At 36.9% G+C, this 24,619-nt stretch overlaps 1 protein-coding gene across 2 annotated transcripts in view; it reads left to right on the top strand.

Moving 5' to 3' along the window:
* The first annotated feature begins 10,664 nt into the window (after window positions 1-10,664).
* Window positions 10,665-24,619, top strand: part of LOC100745371 (discoidin domain-containing receptor 2) — a 143,537-nt gene continuing 129,582 nt past the window's right edge. For both annotated transcript variants that reach the window (XM_033319640.1, XM_012382938.3), the window contains exon 1: window positions 10,665-11,150. The gene's annotated coding sequence lies outside the window, so the exon portion shown is untranslated. The remainder of the gene's footprint in view (window positions 11,151-24,619) is intronic.

The following is a 24,619-nucleotide window of genomic DNA, read 5'->3' as shown; positions in this document are numbered from 1 at the left end:
TTGAATTTGAAAATGATCGTACTTTACGGAATTCAGTTTGAAAAGGTCCACTTGGAATTTGATTAACTTAAAAAGTTCTTTCCTCGGAAATCTATTTAAATAAAGAAAAAGTTATTATCGACGTTTGCAGCGCAAATTTTTTACCAAAATCAGAAAAAGATTCGATATAAGTACAACTGAGAAAATGATTCCAAAATTTTGGGGTTAGAGATGAACATATTAGACTTTTAGTCATTTTTCACATGACTGGCTTTCGTCGATGATTTAGATTAAACAGTAAAAGAAACGTAGTTAAACTTGAAGTGCTTCTGAGAAGTGGTAGGGACCATGACCAATGACCGCGCTTAGCTTTGAATAATGAAGAGACGCTCGTCTACTTCGCTAGATCCCGTCTTCCAAGCGATGGCACGTCAGCTGTTCCACCTGCTCCGTTGTACGGAAAGCGTTTGGAATCCAGGATAAACGAGTATTTGTTTGGACTTTAGAAGCTACCACCGTACCAGGACACATGTAACAAATTTGGTTTGTTAAGGTGTAATATACGGAGAGGAGGTACCAGTAAAATGTCCAGCAGAAAGACTAAATATATAGAAACGAATTAACGCCAATAGGTATCTTATGTAAAATAATCATATTGCAGTGTGTAAACACGAGATATAAATATTTCAAATAATATGTAATTTTTGAATAATATTAAATAAATAATAATAAAAAACGTTATTAAAAATATTAAATAAATAACATTAAATAAATGGTCATTAATCTAAATAATGTCAAATGTAGAAATAATAATTAAAAGCTTTTTAGCACGTCCTTAAATTTTCATATAAATATTCTGATTCATTTAAAAGATACAAGTTGAATGAAATTATTATTCACGGGAAACGTGTCCGTCAATAAAATATCAAAATAATTCCACAAAACACGAGATAAATGACAACAAGCAATAACAATCCGATAAACTACACTTGAAGCAGCAGATTGTATGAAAACCTGGATAATAATGAAGCTAGACTGCAATCATTTAAAATCCATTCCAGTTACATAAAACAGATTAGAGACATAATATTGTACCGGACATAATGCATCACAAATATACGCAATACGGTTAATAATAATTACACGGTTAACCTGCAAGTTGTCAGACACGGTACAGACCATTCAAAAGTTATGAGAATTTCTATCACCTTTTTATCCTTCTTCTCTCTTTTTTTTTTCTCCTGTTGTAATAACATAATTTCATAGGTTAATCAAAAAATATATAATCTAGATCCTAAGCGATTCTCCAGACCGTTTGACATTTTACTTTTGATTTCTCAACTTAGTCCATTTGGAACCTTACGATCCCAAAATCATGAATGTCGAGGTTCCACAACTCCGAGGTCCAGTTCGAGTTTCAATGACCACCGAGTGAAGTCTCACGACCACAACGACGCAAGGGTCAAGATCTCACAACTTCACATTGGAACTCGTGGTACTATAAATACAGATTAATATTATGGATCGGACGTGCTTTCACAAGTGTTCTAAAATTTGTAATAATTCTATGGATTTTAGTGAACTTTAGTTATTTCTATGAACTCGATATCGTTTCTATCTACTGTGGATCCAAAGTTATCAGTATCATATTTTATGAACTTCAAATGAACTGTACCTTTACTCAATTGACCATTTGTCTCTGTGAACTCTAAATAAATTACTGCATTCATTACTTGCCAATCAAATATTATATTCGTTTGTGACTTGTGTTTCTGCGTTTTTAAATTCGTAATACTCGCGTTATTAATGTCATACTTCCTGTATTGGGTCCCTTGTCCTGGTTTGTTCATAGATCTGATTGCGCAATTCCAGCGATGTTTGGATCATGTCCAACATGCCTGTGGTTTACCAATTTTGGTTTCTGCTAGCCCATAGTCTTTGATATCACGTTCTACGTTTCAAATCCAATACTTCGTTTCTCGTGACTTTGTGCTTTATTATATCCGGTTTATTGCACCACACGTATTTTCTTTTTTTCTTTTCTCTTTCTTTCAATCGAATTGATTCTATATTGCTCCCAGGAATAATTTTTACATGTTAAAGCATCCTACAAATAGGATACGATATCGACACGATATTACTCCTTTGTCGTCGCGTACAATTACGTCATAGTTATAAATATCGCACATGCATTTTATCCGATACTTCGACTGATACGAGAGTATGACTTAATGACGCGTGGTCTCCTTAATGACACAGTGTTGTGTTCTCTGCTAATGTAGCGAAGATGGAGAAGGCCTGACCTATTGTGTCGGTAGAGTAATTGATCATAGAAGCATGCTGTTATGAGACACGTACGATCGCGCCAACTTGGTCGATATACCTATACGTGGATGAACGTAAAAATTTGTTTCGTTGGAAATACATCTTTTGTTCCATTATCAACGTTTTATCCGGATATTTTGCCGAAAACATTTCACAACGAATAAATAATATTGTTCGAGAGACAATTGGCTGCGTAATAAATTTTTCATCAAAAAGGCATTTTCTTTGATTCTCGGCACGAATTGTAACTGCCCATACTTTTTCTCCATCGTTTATCAAACAACAGATGCTGTCACCGAAGGATTACTCGATCCTATATTAACGTTTCATCAAACCTTCCAAATAATTCGTTGTTATTCAGAGGTGGTAGATATCAGTGCCTCTGTATACGCAGACAGAATGACTTTCAATTCACATTTCGACGTGATTGATACGGTCCAGTTGTACAATCTCCATAATATGCAATCAAACGTTAATCGATTTTTATTACTTGAAAGAATAAAAATAGGATAAAAAGATAGATATCGTTCGATATTCTACAAAAATCATCGCGATAAGAATGAATCATAGTCGCGTCACGGAATAAATATTTTCGTAGTATTTTACACGCAGGAAATTAACAATCGTATCAACGTTTGTCATGATCCTATACAATTCGCTGACACTTTCAATTATTTATCCAAATGTAATTATTTAAAATTACTTTGTTCGAAACATCGATTTACGTACGGCTCACACGAGATATAAAATGTAAAAGGTATGTATGTAACAGGATAATACGCAGTATATTAAAACCGTTGTCTATAAACCATGCAGACTAACATCGTCTATCGCTTAAATATCGCAGCTACCGTATTTATATGTTCATGTAGAAACACTTTGTTACGAAACGCCCACTATGATCTATAAATACTCCGTAGATACCGTGTAATATAATAACTGAAATAGCTACATAACAAACGATGTTAATGTATAAAACGTTTGGAGTGTCCACGAACTTCAAAATTATATCAGAAAGAAAGTTATAAAATGTAGCATTTGATACTTACAGAAACTAACGAACTAAATCTTAAAAATCTTAATTAAAATTTATATAGTTGTACTTAAAAAGCTAAATGGCATCCATTTAAAAATTGACTATTTTTTAAACTAATTATAAGTAAGGATCCTTAAGGACAAAAATATTAAGTAACAAGGAACGACCAAACTTATGACTTTTTCTTGGTCAGACAATCGTTTTCAAACACCACGCAACGAACATACTCTGTTAATGTTTCCGTAATTTGCCAGCGTGGCCGAATGCTAGAAAAATGCCATCTAAGTTTTAATGCACCCAGGATGCCGCTAAATTGTGACGCAAAAGCAAATGCCCAATTGCGTCGTAAAGCATTTATCTTGTGTTTCGAACGATCCACCGACATTACATACAATTTTCTTCGCATTACGTCTAATTGACCGTCTGATGTCAGTGCTAGCTCATCTCTTTCCGCCGTATATCGATCTTCGAATTATGCGCTGATTACATGGTTCGCCCATATTGTGCATGATTTATTCGTGCGCCTCGTTCCCCTTTCGCTTTACCCGGAACTCTAATTACAGGTCTAATGAAAAACATTTCGTTCCGTTGAGATTGAAGCGCGCCGTTCAATTTCTTCGTAACATCGAAGCCAATGACTCGAGCCCCGGATCGATTTCTAGTATCTCAAATAAAAAAAAAAGGAATAAAAAACGGAACTAAATAAAAATTCACTGTACGAGCCCCTCGAGTTCGCGTGCAACCGTTGTAACGACGAACGATCAACTTGATACAATTTCAATTCCAAAAGCCATTTAATCCTGCACAATGGTAGTCAACTACGTAATGAATCTTCATGAAACCCGTACAATGATATAAAAGCAAGTTACCAAAGCTATGTTTGCGCGCTTTCTGCACACGATTTTCCACTTTCCCCATAATGAATGCACGTACTCATACGAATCGATGGTGAAACGAATACACGAAAATCGCTGTTGCGTAAACGAGCTTCGTTTCGAAACCGCGTTTTACCATCTTTTCTTCATCGGTACTCTTCGATGATAATTGATAACAGGCGAAGGAAGCTGTGCTAGGTATAATTAACGTCAGATCAAGTTTATTCGCTGACTTCTTTACTATTTTTCAAATTAAAATCTCAATACCTGTGTTTAGTTCATTTAATTACTGTTACGTATTATCAAGAAAGCTCTTAATTTTCAAGGAATAATTAAAAATTCAGAACGCTTTTATGCATTTTAATAATAATCGACATACCATAAATCTGCACAGTGGCAGGTTCTTGGATTCTCCCTAGTTTGTATGCAGCACTTTAAAGGCGATCGATTCTTCAGGATAATGTTGCTAATGATTGAAAATTTGTCTTGTTTCCTATTGGTTAACATTCAGTCGTCTATCTTCAAACGTCGACTACCTTGACGTTTTAAAATAATCGAAATTTTCTAATTTTCATAAAATTTCAAGTATTCACAATATTGTATTAAGGCGATTGAACGAAACTCAGAGTCCTGACAAACTTAAAGAAATGAAAATTATACAAACGAAAGTATATGATAAAGATATCCAACACGGTTTTTTTATTTCTCATAAGAAAAAAATTTTGTTTCAAATCTAATTCAAGTTTCTCACGTCGTGTAACTCGATTGTCTTCGATCGAACTGGAAATAATTACAATATACGTTCCAAAATAAAAATGCCTAAGTCAAGTAACTGTTACAGCTAACTGTAACAATGCAATTACTCGGGTGCATTAGGTGATTCACATTCGAATTTCGCGCATTTTTAAAGTCGTCCTTATTAGTCTCGCGAGGGTATCGCGTGCTTATCGACGATTCATCGGGTCTGACTTTCGACCATGAAGATAGGTAGATAGATAGATAGAGAGAGACAGAGAGGGAAAGACATAGTCGACATTCTAATTCGCTTTCTAGAGAAATAATTAAGGCGCGGCCGTGTCCGCGCGTCCTCGACCAAGGGACGAAGGATAACGAGGCTATCGTCGGAGCGATAATCTCGAGACGATGAAGTTGACTGTCGTTCGACTAGGAAGAAGTTTCCCAAGGAGTTCCTTTGTGTTCACGGGCCATCGACGCGAGCAGCTCCGGACAAAAGCGCGAAGAAACATCGCGAAAGGATAAAGCGAACGAGGTTGGGGAGGACAACTCTCACTTGAAATAATGGATGGTGTTTAGCTTTTAATCCGCGAACGCTTGTGCTTGGAAAACGATCTTGAAATGATAATCAATCTCGAAGCAGTTCTCATTTGCGATATTTCTTTGTTCTCTCGTTGGCTAATTATATCGTGAAACGTAAGACCTTGCGTCTTTAAGACTTTTACCTTTGTTCGTAGGAATCGGTTAAACAAGATGTCTATTAATCAATGAGCTTTTCTTAAGATTTTATTAATTGACAATTTAATTAGTTGGAAGGATTGATCTTAGACTCTTGCGATTTTTAGTTTTGATATCCACTGTAAACCTTAGTCTTGAATACTTCAATTATACGAATCTCTTATTAAGCGAAGGATTGGAATCCCGGTTCGATTAAACCATTAAAGATCAAAAAATAACGCGTTGCAGTTGTGTATGGACAATATTATTGAAAAATGTGAATGAAATAATATACGTATTGTTTTCCTAAGGCATAAAAAGTGTACTATTAAAATACCAGATACGTTATATAAGCCTACCACAGAAGGAAGAGCAAAAATTTCATGATGTTGCTACTATTATATTCCTTCAAACTTCATAAAATTATATGAACCAAGTGAAAGGAGAAATAGGGATGAAAAAATAAATGGAGCAAATCCCTTCATAACAGTATCGTCGAGAAATGGAATTCGATGAAGGAAATTGAATGAAAAAAAAAATTGTGAATGAAATAGTGGCCTTTAAGGAATTAAAAAAATACCAAAGATACAGATGCGTATCAATATTTCTCGAGCGAGTAACGAATTATCTTTTTTCCATATTTTTCCAAAACTTACTTTAACGAATGTTAATAAAAATTATTAAAATTATTTCTATCCAATTGATCCGCCCAAAAAAGAAACAAAATTTTTCAACATCCTTCGTTTTACCATCGTAAAATTTCCTCAGTGTCCCAGGAAATCAGAACTAGCGAAAAATTCAGGTAACAGTGCCAGCAGAATAGCGGAGCTTAACGACGTACATATCTCAGGCGTTATGTAACGAATATTTAATAGTAGGTAGTGTCGCGAGCGGCGCAGGGGAGAGCGTCGGGACGCTCGGACGTCATCTAATATTTGTCTAGAAGCGGACAAGCCCGTAAGCTTAATTGGAAGCAGGCAGGACTGTGTGCCGATCCTTTTTACGAAAATCCCAAACCATCCGTCGCGATATCGTATTCCTGCGGGTCCTCTTAACAAATTTATGTACACGCTTGTAGTAACGATGGTTCACACGTGACCGGATATCGTATCTGAACTATGATATACACGTAAGTCGAAAACCAGCAATAAAACCACGTAATTGTACGTTGCGGGGATTCTGGTTGTTTAAGCGCCTTAATGAAAACACTTGCGGAAATCGCCACGTTATTCTATGGCTTGTTGTCTATTTATTCGCGTCATGCTGACGCTCGCTGAATTTTCAGAAAATTACGTGTAACAAGGGAAACGTATGTACTTAAACTTACACGTATGTGGAGAACTGTGAGGGAAAATCGTTGGATAGTTGGTAAGTTTATAAGAGAAAGTTTGAATCGGCCGATCGTGTTGCGGATGAGGCTACGAATACGGGAATCCTCCCGTTTGCTGGACGGCCGCTCTAATTGGGCTATTCGACTCGTCGATGGATCCGCCGTTCCGGAGCTTAATATTCGGGAATAAGAGCCGCTCCGGGTATCGTTAGTTAAGTGTATCTTTCGCTGAGTGGAGTTTAAGTGAACCGTATTGACTCTTCTTTGATTTCGAGTGAATTTACTTCACCTCGAACAAAAGAATATCACTTGAGATCGATCGATCTTCGTTTCTTGACTAAATGCTGGTGAGAAAGGAAGAGAGATTTTATGCCGAACGTTGTCGTTACATAGGGTATTCCAGTTTCCTTTAGACAGTATCTTGTGTACGCGTATCAAATAACTAAATATCAAAGCACGTAGAGAATTCATTCGAAAGCTAGATGACTGATTTGGTAAAATTGAACCAGATTAAAATGATCTTCTTACAGCAATAAATGTAATTTTTTGGTTTTGTTATAAATTTTGTATTTGTAGGAGTGGTGAATATACATATATGGCAATATACATATATCAACAGCTTATGATTATATCGATTATCAACGAATTTATGCTTTGCTAACTTTTCCCTGTATTTCATATTTTTGAAATAACTTTTTAATACAGTTTCAAACGACGCACGTTTTTATATCTTTTGTTATTTATATCGATAGAATATACCGACAATATTTGACTAGAAGAAACTAGAACACCTTACATGAAATATCGTTTCATCTCCTTATTCACTGTTATTTCCACTGAAATCGTAATCGAAAAGTGTAATTGATGGAACGATTTTTACACAAAAGTGACTCGAATGATTTGGACCGATCAGAAAAAAAAAGAAAAGGAAAAAGAGTTTGAAACACACTGAGTTCATGAAAATTTGGAAGAAACAACTTCTTGGATCACGAAATAATTCAAGAAGTCACACGAGAGGGAAGGTGACAATGGTGGTGAAATCACAGAAGGAAATTCATCTAGCGTTCGTTGTGATTTCAGTGAACGCGTAATAACGTTGGCAAACGGATTGACGAATCACGGACAACCGCTGTTTGCCTTTGTCGACCAACGTGACGTTGAATCCGTCGTTGATCGACGATTATCGTCGGCGACGTGCGTCGATCCACAATCGTTGCCGACGAATCCTAGCATTAGTACAGCATTCAACGCGTGTTAGGCCTTGATCGGCCTACAATTTTTACATCAAACATACTAAGTACAAAATGCAAAAAAGAAATTCTTTCTATTAACACTCCAGAAAGTCGTGGAATATTCTCAGCGACTTTTTCTCAAAATTATATATTATATATATTATATATTATTATTCTATATTATATATTATAAACTATAAAAGTATCTTCGAATACATTTTTTAGTTGATATTTCGAAGGGATACATATGTATAAATTTACAGCAATGTACAAATATTTTGAAAATTAAAAAAGCTTACCAGAGGGTGAATTGTTTGTTTGCAAGAATTTAATCAACGAGACGCATTAAAAGATTGTTGGAAACATGTGGAAATACGACGCTCTTGAAGCCGCACTTAAATATGTAATTAAATACACATCGTAGTCGACGAGGTAAAAAAACTGGAAAAAAAAAATCGTGAATCATCCGTACACTCGACTGGTTTCCAGTTTAACACGCACCGCAACGGCTCCTGGGATTTTAGCCTCCCACTAACTATTCGAGAATCGTCAATAACGTATAACACGTCGTACGAATTGCATAACAGAGAGACGTGCAGTTTTCGATACTTTTCACCCGCGGGGAAGAGAAATGAAAACGATGAAACAGATAAGTGAAACAGAAAATAATTCATAATTAATAGAACGGAAAATATCAAGCTACGGCTCAATTAGTGGATTATTCGATTATTCGATTATTCTGCGCAATTAATAACCTTTATAATAGCTTTCTAAATAATACGACTCGTTAATATATATATGACTTGAGAATAGCATACTAAAATCGAATTACAGACGGCAATGAATATAAGTGTCGTGATATCTGTCAATTTATTCTGAACTAACACATAACAACTGGTTTATTTTTCATGGTGCGCTTAGACGATTGAATAACGGTCCTATTTGACAGTTTAACAGCATTAAGTACACATATAAATTCGTATTTAAAGGCAAATAACATAAAATAATGTTGTTACGAACTACCGTAACAATTCTCTCTCGAAATATCTTCTTAATCCATTTTTAACGAAGTTCAACGATTTCGAACTTCAATCTCGATTTCAAGTATCCGTTCGATTTTTATCATATCGATAACAAAACCACACTTCTCGTTTATTTCACAATCATCATCGTAATTCAGCCGGTCCCATTAACCTGTACAACACGCCAATCAAACGTCCCGAAAACGTCCAGGCGTAAAACAAAATAATCGCGCCATCAGCTGCAAAACCAGCCTGTGCCGATCACCAGAGAACAACAATGGTTTACCCGACTCGCGACCCTCCGTCAAACGAGATTCGTACGAAATCCCCGCGCGGATAATGCAATCGCCACCAAGGGAGCCAATATTGGCGGGGATCGGAGAACAAACTCGAGGGCGAATTAAGGTCGAACAAAAGATAGAAGGGACAAGAATCGTTCGAGGGATTCAGTTTGGAGTATATTAACCCTCTAAAGAGGATAAATTTCGAGGAAGCATGGACTATTGTTTAATCGTGACGTTTTCAGGTGTAATACAAAAATTTCATTTGATTTAGGCGTATTATGTTTGCAATATTAAATTAACAATGGTGAAGAATTATTACGTTATACGGTAAAGTTTATGAAATCATTGATTGATAGAAACGATACTCTTTCCTTCAAACATATCATCCGACACTTTAGAAATATCTAATACCGTACAATCTGCCTTTATGATAATAAAAATAGACAAACTTTTACGATACGAATCTCCTGAAACAATTACTATTTGCTATATCTACAACTTCTTCCTTCTCCGAAGAACCTCCACACTCTACAATACTATATAATAATATTTTAGAAACATCTAACGCTGTACATAACGATTAGATAACACAAACTTCTATCAATTTATGCAACGGACCAAGTCTCTCGCAACGATTGCCATTAACACATCTAACTTATCTTCCTCCCAAGACAATCCAATACTTTATAGTAATATTGTAGAAACTAGTTATTCGAGAAGCTAATTCCTTTCCATGACAATAAAATCAGACGAACTTCTATTTACAATTACCAATCTATACAACCATATAAGTCTCCTAAAACGATTGCCATTCACTTCGTCCACACCTTATCTTATCTCTTTCTCAAACAACGTATAATACTTTATAATAAGAATTTACGGGAGGACTAGGTATTTTCACGCCTAGGAGTCTCTCACGCCTGCAGAGCAGTTCTCTCACGGGCAAAATAAGCTCTCGTCCAACGCGGCTGTTAGACACCCGTATAGCTTGACTGCTCCTCTCGTTGTGCCTCGTCCGCTCTCGTCCCTTTCGCCCCGTGCGCGCCCTCCCAGCCCTCCCTACCCCACCCTTCCAGTCACGGCCCGTAGTCCTTTCCCCCTCCATCGAAATCGATGCTACTCGCGGATCGCGAGTTCAGTCTGCGACTGGCCACCGCGTGCGTAACATCGCTACCTGTGTCTCGTTTTTGTTTTGCCTCGGGCCTCGACCCGAACAGCCCCTCATTCGTAGAACAATCCCCCTTCTCCTTCACGCGCTTCCTTTTACCATATATACAACGATCAAATTGTAAACTGTTCGATTTGTTTTCGTCACGATATCGCGTGTTATTGTTGCGTCGTAATCCGCGATCGGAGTCGATCACGTGTGACATTGCGCCGGACGGTGTACAACGTTGAGAGAGGAAATTTTCAAGGAAAGAAAGATTAGTTTTCTGTGAAGGAAACGGAATGAGGAAAAACTCAGTGACGAAACGGAAGATGTATCAATCGACGATAATTCGATGCGAGTTCGGGAAACGATCCTGAGGCGATCGGATGTGTGACGAGGCGCTACCGTCGAGGATAACAACCAGCCAGCTCTACGGCTGTCCCCGTGCGAAGGACACTTGATTGGGTGAGTGGATATTTTTATTTTTTCAAGATGATATTCTTTCACCTTCGAGACATAAATAGCTTCTGTAAGAGGGGAATGTTTGTTTCTCTAAAAGAAGAAGTGTTTAGTCCTTATCGAAACATTCTAAAAAGGCTCGCCTCTGTTAGTCGTGCTATTATTCATGGAATTAACGCGAGATTTACTCCGTTCGAATGTACGCGCATGGCGAACGGAAGTATATCGGCGGGGCTTGACGCGTTCGTAATTAACACGGTGCAAACGGAACAAAATGTTCACGCGGGCTAACGGGAAATTAAATGATATCCCGTTTAACCCTATCCGGGTTATCGTGAAATATTTCCAGCGGGGTGAACGCGTCGATGCAGACGCGTAACGCGAGCTGACAGCCCGTATATATGCTCGGAACTAGTAGAGGAGTTTACCGCTGGTCAGTCGGGCCAAGTTTATCACGGACCGACATTCGTTTTTTGGTTATTCACTCTACAACGTGAAATATCCGCGGATCTCTCGTTCGAACAACGCTGTCCATTCGAAACCGGCGTAAACTTACGATGCACAAAGTGACACAGTTCTGACACTCGATCGGAATAAATTTAACATGGTATTATGTCAGCGGCGCTCGTTTGTCCTACAAATTCATCGACGAAAATTACGCGAACATTGCAATGCAATTCCCCTCGTTTCACGCGACGACATCGAACTAGAAACTTCAATATTTCCGCCGCTGGAAGCCTGATAAGTTAACAGCCCTGGAACGCGGGAAAACTCCACGAATTTCATATTCTAATTCAACCACAGATATCGAATGCAATTTTTAAGAAGTTTCTTTTGAAATGGCAATTAGGAAATGTTTAATTATAAAACAATTAAATAACCTATTAGATTGAACTTTGAGTGCTAGAAGTAATTAGAAGGACCGAGTGTTTTCGATTTGGGGGTGAAAAAGAAATTCATACCCATCCAAGTTTTGAGAAAAACATGACAAAATAATGTGTCGATAATTTCTAAGTAATTTTCCTAAAATGAACGAAGAAAGATGATAAAAAAGAGAAAATTGTTAGTGTTAAAATTACATATATATGTATATACATTACAGTGAAGATCGGATCTGCCATAATTGTTAAATTTGGTTAATGAAGTCCCTGAATTTGGCCCAGGTTATCCCGCATCGCATTCCATCGCACAACATTCCATCTTGTTTAGTGTACTTTGCACCTTAAAATTTATTTAATATACCAAACCATAGTTTTACTTTGATATCGAAACTATCTCACAACTCTACCTCTCCACGATTCTGAAGATATTCCAACGAAAAATGTCTAGTTTGTAAGAGTCAACAATTCTAGACATTCAACGAAACCTGGAAATGTATGAAATACAAAAACCGAGCGATAGAAATGATTGGAATAAGGAAGATGTAGGTGGACGATATAAGAGTTCATCGAAAGTAGTCCAACCGTACGATTGATCAGCCAGTACGGCTTTACCCTGACGTTTTCGGCGACAGTTTCCATTAAGGTGGTCCTGTGGACGTCTCAGTCGATGTTTCGCTCCGCAAGAAATTTCATTTTCCCCTCTCTTTCCTTCCGTAGCGACCACCCAGTTTTATTGGACGCTGTCCTTCAATGTCCACTGCCGGCTATCCACGATATCGTGACACGTAGCGCGACGCGGTCATAAGCGACCCCGAGGAAGTTGGTTAATTAATTGCCTTTGGAAATATAATCCGAGCGTCGAGTGTAACTAATCAGGGAGAAACTCGGTCGGACGTTGACGGGCATGTTTGCTGCACCTATCACGTACGGGGATGGAAATGTAATTTGCCGGGATAGAGTTAGCCTCGTTGAATGCCGTGGCCAAGCTTCGCCGCCTATTCTGCCCATCAGCTGCAATCTCCTCGCGGCGTGCCACCCATTGATCGCCACCAACGATTTTGCATGTAAGAATTTAGAAGCTAGGATACACGGGGCCGAGACTTCGCGTGGCGAACGTTTTAACGTGGTAGTTCTCCGGGGAATAGGCGTTAAAGGGTCGAAAGGTTCGTTGAAGGATTGTTTCTTGCTCGTTTTCCATCGGAAAACGCGTGAATTCTGTTGGAGAACTGGAAAGTACAGTTTAAGATACTATATGGGTAAATTGTAAAATTGTAAATTGAAACATTGTAAAATTAGTCAGGATTTGAAATGAATATGTTGTGAGTGTGTTTAGGATCGAGATAAATAAATTGATAGAAATGCAAATAGATAATCTATTGAAAGCTACGGTGTTGTTATAAGAAGAGACTTAGAGACTTTGCTTATATTGAATAATGAGATAAGCGAAGAGTGGAATAAAGATTGAAATCTTGATCAGAAATTTGTAACTTTTCCTGAACTGTTGATGAATACCGAGTAGGTTTTAATCAGTTGCATAGCTATTTTTCAAAATTTCTTATCAGTGAATGGTGCTATAATTATGTATTATAATATGATGTATAATATTATTCCCAACCGTAGAAGCGTAAACGAAATTCCTTATATCAGCCGCTGTCGAGATTCTCCTTATTCTTTCTTCTCTCTGTCTTTTTCTTTTTACCTGTAAGTGAAACATTATTAATGGTAGATCTCTATGGAAATTTCTCAATCGAAATTTGAACATAGATTACATTGTACGGTTCTAAATAGCACAATCTCGTTATAATATCTTGACCCGTACTATATCTTTTTCAATGGATATATTTCGAACTCTAAACCAAGTAAATTCTATTATTTATTCAGTAGTCAGATTCATTGTTCTTGATATTCAGACGATTCTCTTCCGTATACTAGTCGTCTTCGAATTTCAAATGTATGGAAGTAAGAATTCCGGGATAGGCGACTTCGTCAGAATACTCTTCCTTAAAACAAAAATATTCGAAGGAGTAATAGAGATTTTCTTTTCGCTTGAACATACGTACGGTTCTGGACTGGTATCAAGAAATCTGCTGATTCCAACCCTAACGTCCTAAAAATTTCTCTGTCTCGTTGGATTTTACGTATAAACAGTTACATCGAACCGAGTTCATGTTTATGTGTAATACTCGAGCACGATCAACGACCTCGACTTTGGAACCTTCTTTCTCGGAAACAGACCCGGTAGGACAACAAAATATTCATAGCGTCTCGAACCACGCTTCGGAACTTTTCCCTTAATCCCAAAACAAACGTTCCGTTACGAAAAATGCCGAAGATGCTGACTTTCCATGCTGTAAGCGATTATAACAATTTTAATTAAATGAAAATTTAATCAATCCCGGTAATCGACTTCGTGCATCCGATCGACAAATTAAAACACGCATAAAATTAGCGTCGAGCATTCAATTTGCCGCGATTAACGCTTGTCAACGAATAAGGGGGAGGGTGGAAAATATTAAAAAATGAACAAGACACGAGGAACAGTGGTAGGAAAAAGAATGAGTGTCTTGTAACGTGCCTCGATCCTAGTCAGAGTTTCCGATATTTTATCTAAGAATGTATTCTGATAGTCGGATGCAAAGCTCGTATTAGAAGAGAATGAATTATCGTCGAATGAAAATTAACTGAGTCTACAAAATAGGTATAGGACTGTTGACAAGACTATTATTTAGGTATTGCCGTGGCTGTTTTAAACAAGGACTCAAGGATATGAAGAAACGAATCAGTATATATGATAGCAGCAACGGAAAAGAGAAATATCTATAGTTTTAATTATTTTATTAAAATATTAAATTTTAGTAAAAATGAAGGTATATCGTTCAAAGTACATCAGTCTAGTTTGAAAATATTTTGTCTTCAAAAATAATTTTAACTACAATGATCACGTTTTCCTGATTTAATTAAATATCGATCTCCTGTAGCATAATTACAAACAAAACATACAGTAATTCTGTAATACGACGAATATTTGCCTAAAGAAACTTGAGAATGGCGAAATACCATTTTCCTTTCCTGAAAAGATCTTCTGTTCAGAAGATTTTCTGTTATAAACCCTCCTCTTTCGATCAAAAATCATCGAGGTCACAAGAAGAATATAGAGCGACGATTCTTGAGAATTGTACAAAAATATTCTGATTTCAATGTCGTTTGCAGCAATGAATTCGCTAGATGGTTAAACTGGGACGATTCGCGATTAAAAGCTCAGAGCTTCGGGTGCACCATACATTTGCATATAGGAAGCTCTGTATAAATTCCGTGGTTATACTGCGTCAGAAGCAATAACGCAACGCCAAGCAGAACATGTTAGAGCGCGTTTGCAGTTTGCAAAACGGTTACGTACGATTCGACGTTACGCGTAAACGATTGATCATACACCTCGTCGGTACTTCGAACACGTCGACGTTGAGGATGCTTCTCTCTCTCCCGCTATTTTTTTTTCTTTTTTTTTGGCACCAGTGATCGACTAGAACACGACTCTTTTCACCGCTCGAAACGTCGAAGTTTAGTAGCTTCAACGAGTTATTGTGGATATTTCGTCGTAGAACTTTCGGAAATTCCCGTGCGCATCGTTGAGTCGGGGCTTGTTCAAACGAACTTGCGAATCGATACGTGAACAACAAATTTGCTGTTATATTTTAATACCGTATGGTATTTATCGAGACTGAGCGAGAGGGTGCTGCTTGGTAATCGCGATAATTCAAAAATCATGAACCATAGCCATCGTAGTTTCCAAGATCAAATTTTAACATTACCGATCGATAATCGAAATATTCAAAATGTTAATAACGCTTTTATTGTACGAAATAATGCAAGCATAGGGTATTAGCAGAGTCTATAATAGAGTACTGAATGTACATTCTACTAGCAGAATATTTGAAAGCTGTGAGATTCTTCGATAAGTTATTATGTTGCCAGGAAATTATTAATGGAAACCTAATAGGAAAATTCGTATTATAAACTGGTCGAATAGATTGTTAATTTGTAAAACTGAATTCTTCGACATTTATTCTTACTTCGTTTATCACGAAGTAATTTGTATTATAACTTACATTATAAGAAAGAAATAAAGTGATTGAAAGAATCTTATAAATTCCACTTTAAAAATTTTCCTCTATAATATAGATAGGTTTCCCTGAATGTGCCATTACAAAAAACACAACGTTTAACCGCTAATCTTCTCTAAAAGCGCCTCGTACTACGTCATTCCGTTCCTCCCTTGAATTTCCCAACCAAATTCGTAGCTTGCAATCAGAAGATCCACTCATACGTACCAGAATGCTCAAAATCTGCTATACGTCGAGGTCGCGGAGGAAAGAATGGCGACCGCGTATTCGCGAAACTGCGGCGATAAAATCACATTCAGAAACGCTGCGTACGCCTAACATTAACGTGCGGTATGCACTATCGTTGCGGTACGGCAATACAAATAGGGCTTGCTTCCGGCTGCGACGGTTGCGCAGCTCGGCTTCACGCATCGCTTACTCATTACTGCACATCCGCTCGAAATCGGCGCCGCTTTAAAGCCGCGAAATTTGCTTTGGCTGCTCACGAACGCGACTTTAAAGCGACCTGTCGGTTAAGAGTGCCCGCTGGCAAATACCGTTTTACTTACAGCGCATAAACACGAATCAAGTTCAAACGACGTACGAATACGTTGTACGCGATGCGATACCGTCGCTTGATGGAAAATACCACGTTTCACAAATGCGTTGCCTAATTTACGTTTCTTTCGATCTTGATAGGTGTCTGTAGGAAGTAAAATTTTTTACAGAGACTTAATGATATTTGCAGTTGAAGGTTCTTACGGAATTTTGGTTAAATTTATTTTAATAACATATTATTCAGTAGCACGTTTCTTAAGGGGTAGAATATAAGAAAAATAAGTGCAATATCGCGATGTTAAGCAGAATTTTCTGAAGAGAAATAGTGGAATAAATTATTTGAATAATTTATTCATAAAGCTAGACCTTCTGGTTTTGCAATACTTCGTTTGTATCATCACATAATTTATTTTACTACGGAACAATGTGAGAGATTTTGAAAAATATTAAAGTCCTCAAAATTTTTTCTTCGTACCTTAAAAATAGAATTTCCAAATAATATAACTGAATTTCGGAATAGCGTCTTAGCACGAGTTCTTTTGACATAGAAGAGAAGATGAAATAGGAATGGAAAAATCGAAGAAAGCAATTATTGTCGATATTAGACAAACATTGGTCATTTGTTGGAAACAAGTTTTGTATTTCAGCAGATACCTTAATGATTCTTTGACTTCAAACCTTCTACGAGCTATCGATAATTATCGAAACAGTAGGAAATGGTAGCTCGGTGAAATTCATCGAATTTCGTGCCCTCCTTCCGCTCGAGGTCGTCGCTGCTCGAATGATACCCGCGTTTCAATGGAGTACGAAACAATTGATCCATAAATCACACGATCAAAACTGGGCTGGGCGGCCGGATGATTTATAAAAGCTCGATGTATCGTGTGAGAACCGAAGCGACGAAAAAGTCTCGCGCGATGTTACAATTAATCGCATTTATTTACGTACGAACAAACCGAGGTCAATATTACGCGACCAGCGCGTAAAAGTTTTCCAGCCAATTTCACAGGGAAATATGTCGGCGTTGGAAAACTGATAAAAATAAAACCTACGATACGTGGTATTTTTTTACTCCTTTTGTTCCCTTTATAATTTTTTGTTTCTGTTCTTCATATATTTCGCTTGTGCTTTTTTTTATTTTTTTGTGTAGTAAATGCACATGATTAATCATAGTTTTTTACTTGGGCACATCGCGTACAATGTACCATGAGGGAATTGAAGCTTCTACCCCCACATTGTTCGAGAATGTTCGCGTACAAACCGAGTTTTCGTTTCGCGGTTATTTGCGGTGACGCCGCGGTGCGGCAACGAGAATCGCGAGTAATTAATACCAACCTTATACGTAATTAGTCATTGAAAAACAATGTTCGAGAGGACAATGACAGCTTGAGCGCTCCTCCGATCTCGGTGATCCAGATTAATTAAATTTCATTGCTTAACGGGCATTAAACCACCGCACCGCCGCGAAATAACATCTCGTATCATTGATATTATAGCGTAGTTTATTAAAAAACGATTTTGCATATATAGTGGCACCTGAGTCAACGGAAGATTTGAATCGGAAAAGACTCGTATTATTGTGCTTTGGAATACCAACGTTGTTTTGGTTTGCTAGGTTCAAAGGTAAACGAACTCCAGACAAAATATTATCGCCGCTATTTGTAATCGTCAACCGGAGTTACATTTCAACTTTTTATAATAACATCGGTCGATACAAATAAACGAACGTGCTCTCTAGGACAATCATGTAGTCAAATAGTAGCATTGAGCGAGGTACGATTACGATCGGCATACACTATCTCTGTACTTAAAGTAATTTTAATATACTCTGACTATTACAATTTTATCACTCGTCTCTTTAATAAACCAACTAACACGTTTAATATTCACCTCACATATTTCACCAGTTTTTTTGTTATACGTTCGAACGATCGATAACAAAATTCAACAAATTCGCAAGAATGAATTTTACGAAAATTAAGAGTCGATACACGCTTGTGCTTTTCCAACAAGAATTAGAACGTAAGGGATGAAGTTCAGAAATCGTTTTCGACCCTTTTTCATCATGAGTGAAAAATTGTGAATGATTATCGCCTCTAGTTCTTATAGAGGAACTAAGAAGTAATAATTGTTGTAAACAAATTTATAAATCACAATAGAATGGTACAATGATTAAACGGATAAGAGCACTAGAAAATATTTATAGAAAACAAAAATACAGAACAGGAAGTACAAACGCATCCAGAAAATACAGTTAAATGTACATATAACTCATAAACTATCGTAAAAGCTTAAATGGTAACAATGTAAACGATTTTAATTTTTCATTACAATCTGTATAGATACGTGTCGAGTGTTTTGTCATAGATTTTCAAACATGACATTCCCACATTCAAAACAGAAAAAGAACATCCATTGCGAGTTTTACCGCTAGCTATGCTTTCGCTGTTCGTTACTTGCCTTTTAACTGATTAAACCGCTCCCTCCCAAAGATTCCTAAAAGTGATTTAATCAGTAACATGGGAAGAATTCGGAATCCTTGGAAAACGTGTATAGTAAAATAAAACGATCAGGTTACGGCACATCATCGTGACCCTTAAACCACGTTGTAGGAAGCTGAAAAATCGTTACAGTGTCGTGTGATTTTTTATTTAACCACCTGGATGGAAAGGAACGCGTAAGCCACGAACGATGCGGGATAGGTCATATTTTTATCTTCGTCGTGGCAAACGATACCTCTAAGTAATTCGGATCGATCGAACGTACAAGTTTACGAGCCGAGGTGATAGTTTATCGTTGAACCGCTATTCGATTACTTACTGTAGTTTAGAGTTATACGAGCGTGCGTGCGTGCGTAAGTTGACCACGTATACGAAAACTTTGAAGCATCTGTGCTTTGCAAGATCTCTCGTTCTTCCTTGTCGTGATATAAAAATAACGAAAAGTTTGGTTATTATGAAACCCAGTTCATAACTTTCTATTGATATTACGAACTTCTCGTATCTTTTTATTTTTTCTGAATAATCACACGATAATCAAAGCTTTCTCTGGGCTATATCTTACTTGCATTTTCGTGTATATATACATATTTTCCTTTCATTTCTCTACTTAATTCATTCCATTTGTTTTTAGTTCTTCTATTAGAACCAAAAACGATAAAGGGATATATATTTCACATGTATTTATTTCGTTTGTTCTATATGTATTTAATTTATTTTGCAAACTTTTTAACATACTAACACTTATTATTGATACCTTGACTTATTGTTGATACTTAGTAAACGCAAGAAATAATAAAATTTAACTCATTATATCGCATCTTATGATTTTATAAGAAATCAAAAGTTGATATTATTTAGCTCGTATATTTTGCAGCTTACGTGTATATATAAATACACGTTCATGTATAGTGGGATAAGTACAACTTCTATGAAGGAACGCCATCTGTTGCATCTGTCGATTTACAATGGCCAGATCATTATTGATGGCAAATTTATCGCATCATAAATAAAATTCAGCGTAAGACGCGCAAAACGCTTCTCGCTGCCGCCGGCTGCAATCGATACACTCGCGAACGATGTTCGACGAATTTGCGGTATTCATCAAATTGACGTCACCCCCCGCGACCTGGTCGCTTGTTTTTTAACGGAACGAACGAAACGAACGGTCTTTGCGAATGCTCGGTGCACGATCGAATTAAAAGCTGCTTTAAGCGACTTGATTTTTGTTTGAAGAGCTGTTCCTTTGACCGGCCGATTCAATTTCGTGTTGCGTTTAATTGGATTTTTATAACGCGGAAACGGGTAATTGCAATGATCGGTGGCAATTACATTTGTCTGTTGTTCACGTTAAAAAATATACGTACATTATTCGATAATCGTGTATAATTAGTATAATGAAGTAATCTCGTTTGCCTGGAATAATATATTACTCTTCAGATCCATTGTCTGAAGCATACGATGAAAACGTAATAATACGAAGAGATATTAATTCATACATGGGTTACATTGACGAACGATGGAGGAAGATAAACGAAGGAACTCGATAAAAGTATCTCCTTGAAATTCGTCTCGTACCGAGAGTCTCTGTTTCTATAATACTCTTAAGTATTATAAAGTATATACATTTCTCCTTTGTCTGATCATGGTTAACCTTAACCACTGCTACTCTCTTTCCACTTTACCGAGCTCGAACAATATATTCCACATTTCGGGCTTTATCATCGGCAATATAAACGTCACGATGGAACAAACTATCTTAATATTACTCATTCGTTATCGTCGAGTCGCGGTACGTTTCTCTCCGACGATTTTTAACGTCGTGAATTTCTTCCTCCCGTTCTACCCTGCAAACGGAGGTTAAAACGGGAATCTTGAAAAAAAAAAAAGAAAAAAGAAAGAATAATAGCGTAGCAATGGTTACACGAATACTCCCGTTAATTAACCAAGGTCGTTCTAAATTTGTTTTCTAGCCCGTTCAACGTCGGACCATTGATCAATGAGGTCGACGATGATTAGTTCGGCTCCCTGGCTCATTAGAACCGCCACGAAGCAATAAGTCGACAGAGTTTTTCATTATTCGCGACACGTAGCCACGCGATTAGTTCAGTTTTTATTCCTACTCTCTTTCTCTCCCACTTTGTGTTTTATCGTACTCAAGAGGCAAATGACCACGACAAATGACCAGAACAGATGACAATTAATGGCGATCGATGTCATTGCCGATCGTTATCGAAATATTCTGTGCATATCAGAAAATGCACTTTGTGAATTAGACGCGTTAGATGGTCTCGTTGCATTAGTCAATTTCAAATATTCATACATTTCGTACCACTTTTTCTCGTTGAACGATTCATGCTTATCCGAGAAATATTTTATTTCGAAATAGATGGACGTGGATAGATTTTTAGTTTCATTGCGGTTCATATACTTCTACAGGTATATTACTGTGCATATGCGGCGATTTTCGTCCAGCGCTAACGACTTTCGCATCAATTGTACAATAGAGCAGTAACCGTGTTTAGGTATTTACATTTCGAATTAATTATATTTCCGGGGTGTATTGTGCTCGTGCAGATAAATTCGCGGGGAATTTCCGCATAAACGGGCGATATTATAAAAGCCTTTCTGTGCTTCGATCCCAATAACCAGATGCTTTCGTATCCCGCGGTGCATTCGTAAAACTCGATATTTCATTATAATCCTCTTGTCGATCGTAACGTTTTAACAAACAGCCGAAATCTATCTCACTCTTCACGTATCTAACACTCGCGATTAAAACCTCGATTTCAAATCCATCCAACTAATTTCAAGGGACAAAGAGAGACGAGAAAGAAAGAGTAAAATAAAAAAAACAATAACATGCATACAAGCATAGCGACAATTACAGCAAACAAACCCAGAGACAAACGCTGAAAGGTATTAAAATTGCTGAAATAACCCATCCGTGAAATTAGAAAAAAAAAGAAGGGAAACACCGAGAGAAAAAAGGACAAAATGTAAAAACGAAATGAAAATACCGCGACATTTCGAGCGTGTCGTTAAATTTCCTGTCTTCGCCCGATAGGGTTGATGGCAAAGAACGAAAGCCGCGAGTATAGTATGATTTTTACCATCCGGAAATAGCCAGAGCCGTCTCATTAAGAGAGCTTAAACCGATCCAAAACGGAGTTAGCAACAGAGAGATCAGAGAAGCGATACAGCACTCGTACATGCGATACAGATCGAACGTCGTCGTTTTGAAACTCGCTCGTGGAATTACTCGCATTCGTCTGACCCGAGGATTTCACGCATCACGTACAGAGAATAATCCTGCGTCTCGTCCGTCGCTTCACGATCTGATACCCTGGACCGATGTTGATGCCGCTATTCGACATGGCCCGTTTCCCTTTCTGTTTCTCTACCCGACTCTCTGTCTTTATCCGTCTGCCTGTTTGCATCGATGTTACACGGAATTGAGTATGAAAGGCTTAGCGGGGCTATAGAGTGACACTTGCCTCTCCGATTACTTCTGCTCCGTTCGATTACGTTCTCCTTGAAGCCGTCTAACTCCTGGATGGTTACACGTAGCGCAAAACTCTTGGGCCAATTCAGTGGTGGAAACTTATCTCTGAATTAAGCACGAGTTTGATAGTGTAACGTCTGTGCGATGGCTTTTAGCGAAGCGAGATGTTGTGGAGAACGTGAATACGAAGTATGATTTAGAAATATAAGAAGTACTATTATATAGTAGAAATATACGTGTATTATATAAATATTGTATATTAGAAATTTGTGTATTTTAAAATATCTTTTACATTACAATTGCTCTACTTCTATTGGAATTATTTACTGGAATTGTTTTGTAACAGTTATCTTCAAAGTTGTCCTTCTCAACAGTTCCGCTTCGTTTCTAACATGTTTTCTGCCATTTTTCTGGAAGCTAAAGTTATAGATATTTTTAAGGGTAGATTTTAGACCAGTTTCCGTATTTTCTTTTATTCTATTGTTCATTTGATAACGATGCCCTGTTTGCGAGATCTTTAGGTTAAAGAACAAGAAGAAATTACAAGATAGATAGATAGATAAATCACAACGAAGACTATATATAGTGTTTTAAAGGTGAAAGTAATTTTATGTTTGGTTGAAAACTATTGAACCGAAAAGAAGGTAGTGTAATCCTTTTAAAAAACGAAAGACACTATCACTCTTAGAAAAATGTTTCCTTCAACTAATTAGAGATTGAAATATATTCCAAATACTTTTTGACTTGATCTCGAGAAATTTGTTAGAAAATAAAGGGAATTTATAGCTTCTTCATACATCGTAATTAATATTACATGTGTTACGCGAATTTATTCTGAAGCATGTTTTCCTCCGCGGTGAGAATGCGATAAGGAGGAATGCTCTCGCGCGTCGGATGGAATATGCAAAATTTCATTAGTGGGATGCGATACCATTGTTAGACTTATTAATGTATTCTAAGGCAATTTTACGTTAATGTATAAATGAGAGAAATGAGCTGCTCGCTGCTGCTGCTGCTAAATAATAGAGTTTCACCTGAAAATTGTAATACATGTAATAGAACTCTAATTAGATTCGCGATGAAAGCAGCAATGTATACGATGCGGTAGACTGAAATCTTAAACTACCTTAATGCTGTGAACATAACATCGCATTAACTATCGTAAAAATACCTGATTAACAGAGAACAATTTGTCAGATTCAATATACTCTTACATAACTGCCTGGTTAAGGATTAATATAGTAAAGTGAGTACAAAGTTTCGAAACGTGTTACACTTTTGCCTAACTCTCAAATAATGTATTAGATTGTCCAAAAAGTTTCTTTCGTATTATAAGGAAATAATAGACTCACAATGTTTTTTGTTTTATATTAGTTTATTGAATTATGCATGAACATAATAATAGAAATATAACGAAATGGATCATACCTAATTCAATAAAATAATATAAAGCAGAAATTGTTTTTCATCTATTATCACCTTATGAAACGAAAGAAACTTTTCGGACAACCTGATATAATCTGTTAATATATAACGCATAATGTATAATCTGTTCGATTCGATAGTTAATAAAGTCGTAACTGCATTTTGCCGTGTCTTCGTAAACGCAACAAATATAAAATATATTGAGATTTTTTTTATTATCAAACATGTGTAAGCGTAAACATATAAAGTGTAAATATAAAATCGTATAATACAATATAAAATCGAATCAAAACATTTTTTCTATTTTCGCTTTTTTATTAATATTTATAAAAATATTTCGCGTAAACATCTACCAGTTATCAGTGTATTTGTTGTAGTAAACGCAACGTACAATCCCCATAAAAGGCAACAATGAACTGATTTAAAACCGCCATTGCAATTCTCATCCTAACAATAGTATCTAGAAGCAATAACAATTTCGCTCAAAGCGAAACAGTAAGCCACATCA

The sequence above is a fragment of the Bombus impatiens genome, unplaced genomic scaffold, assembly GCF_000188095.3.
Source record: "Bombus impatiens unplaced genomic scaffold, BIMP_2.2 scf_0197, whole genome shotgun sequence".
Classification (NCBI taxonomy): domain Eukaryota; kingdom Metazoa; phylum Arthropoda; class Insecta; order Hymenoptera; family Apidae; genus Bombus; species Bombus impatiens.
This window is presented reverse-complemented; position numbering and strand designations above follow the sequence as displayed.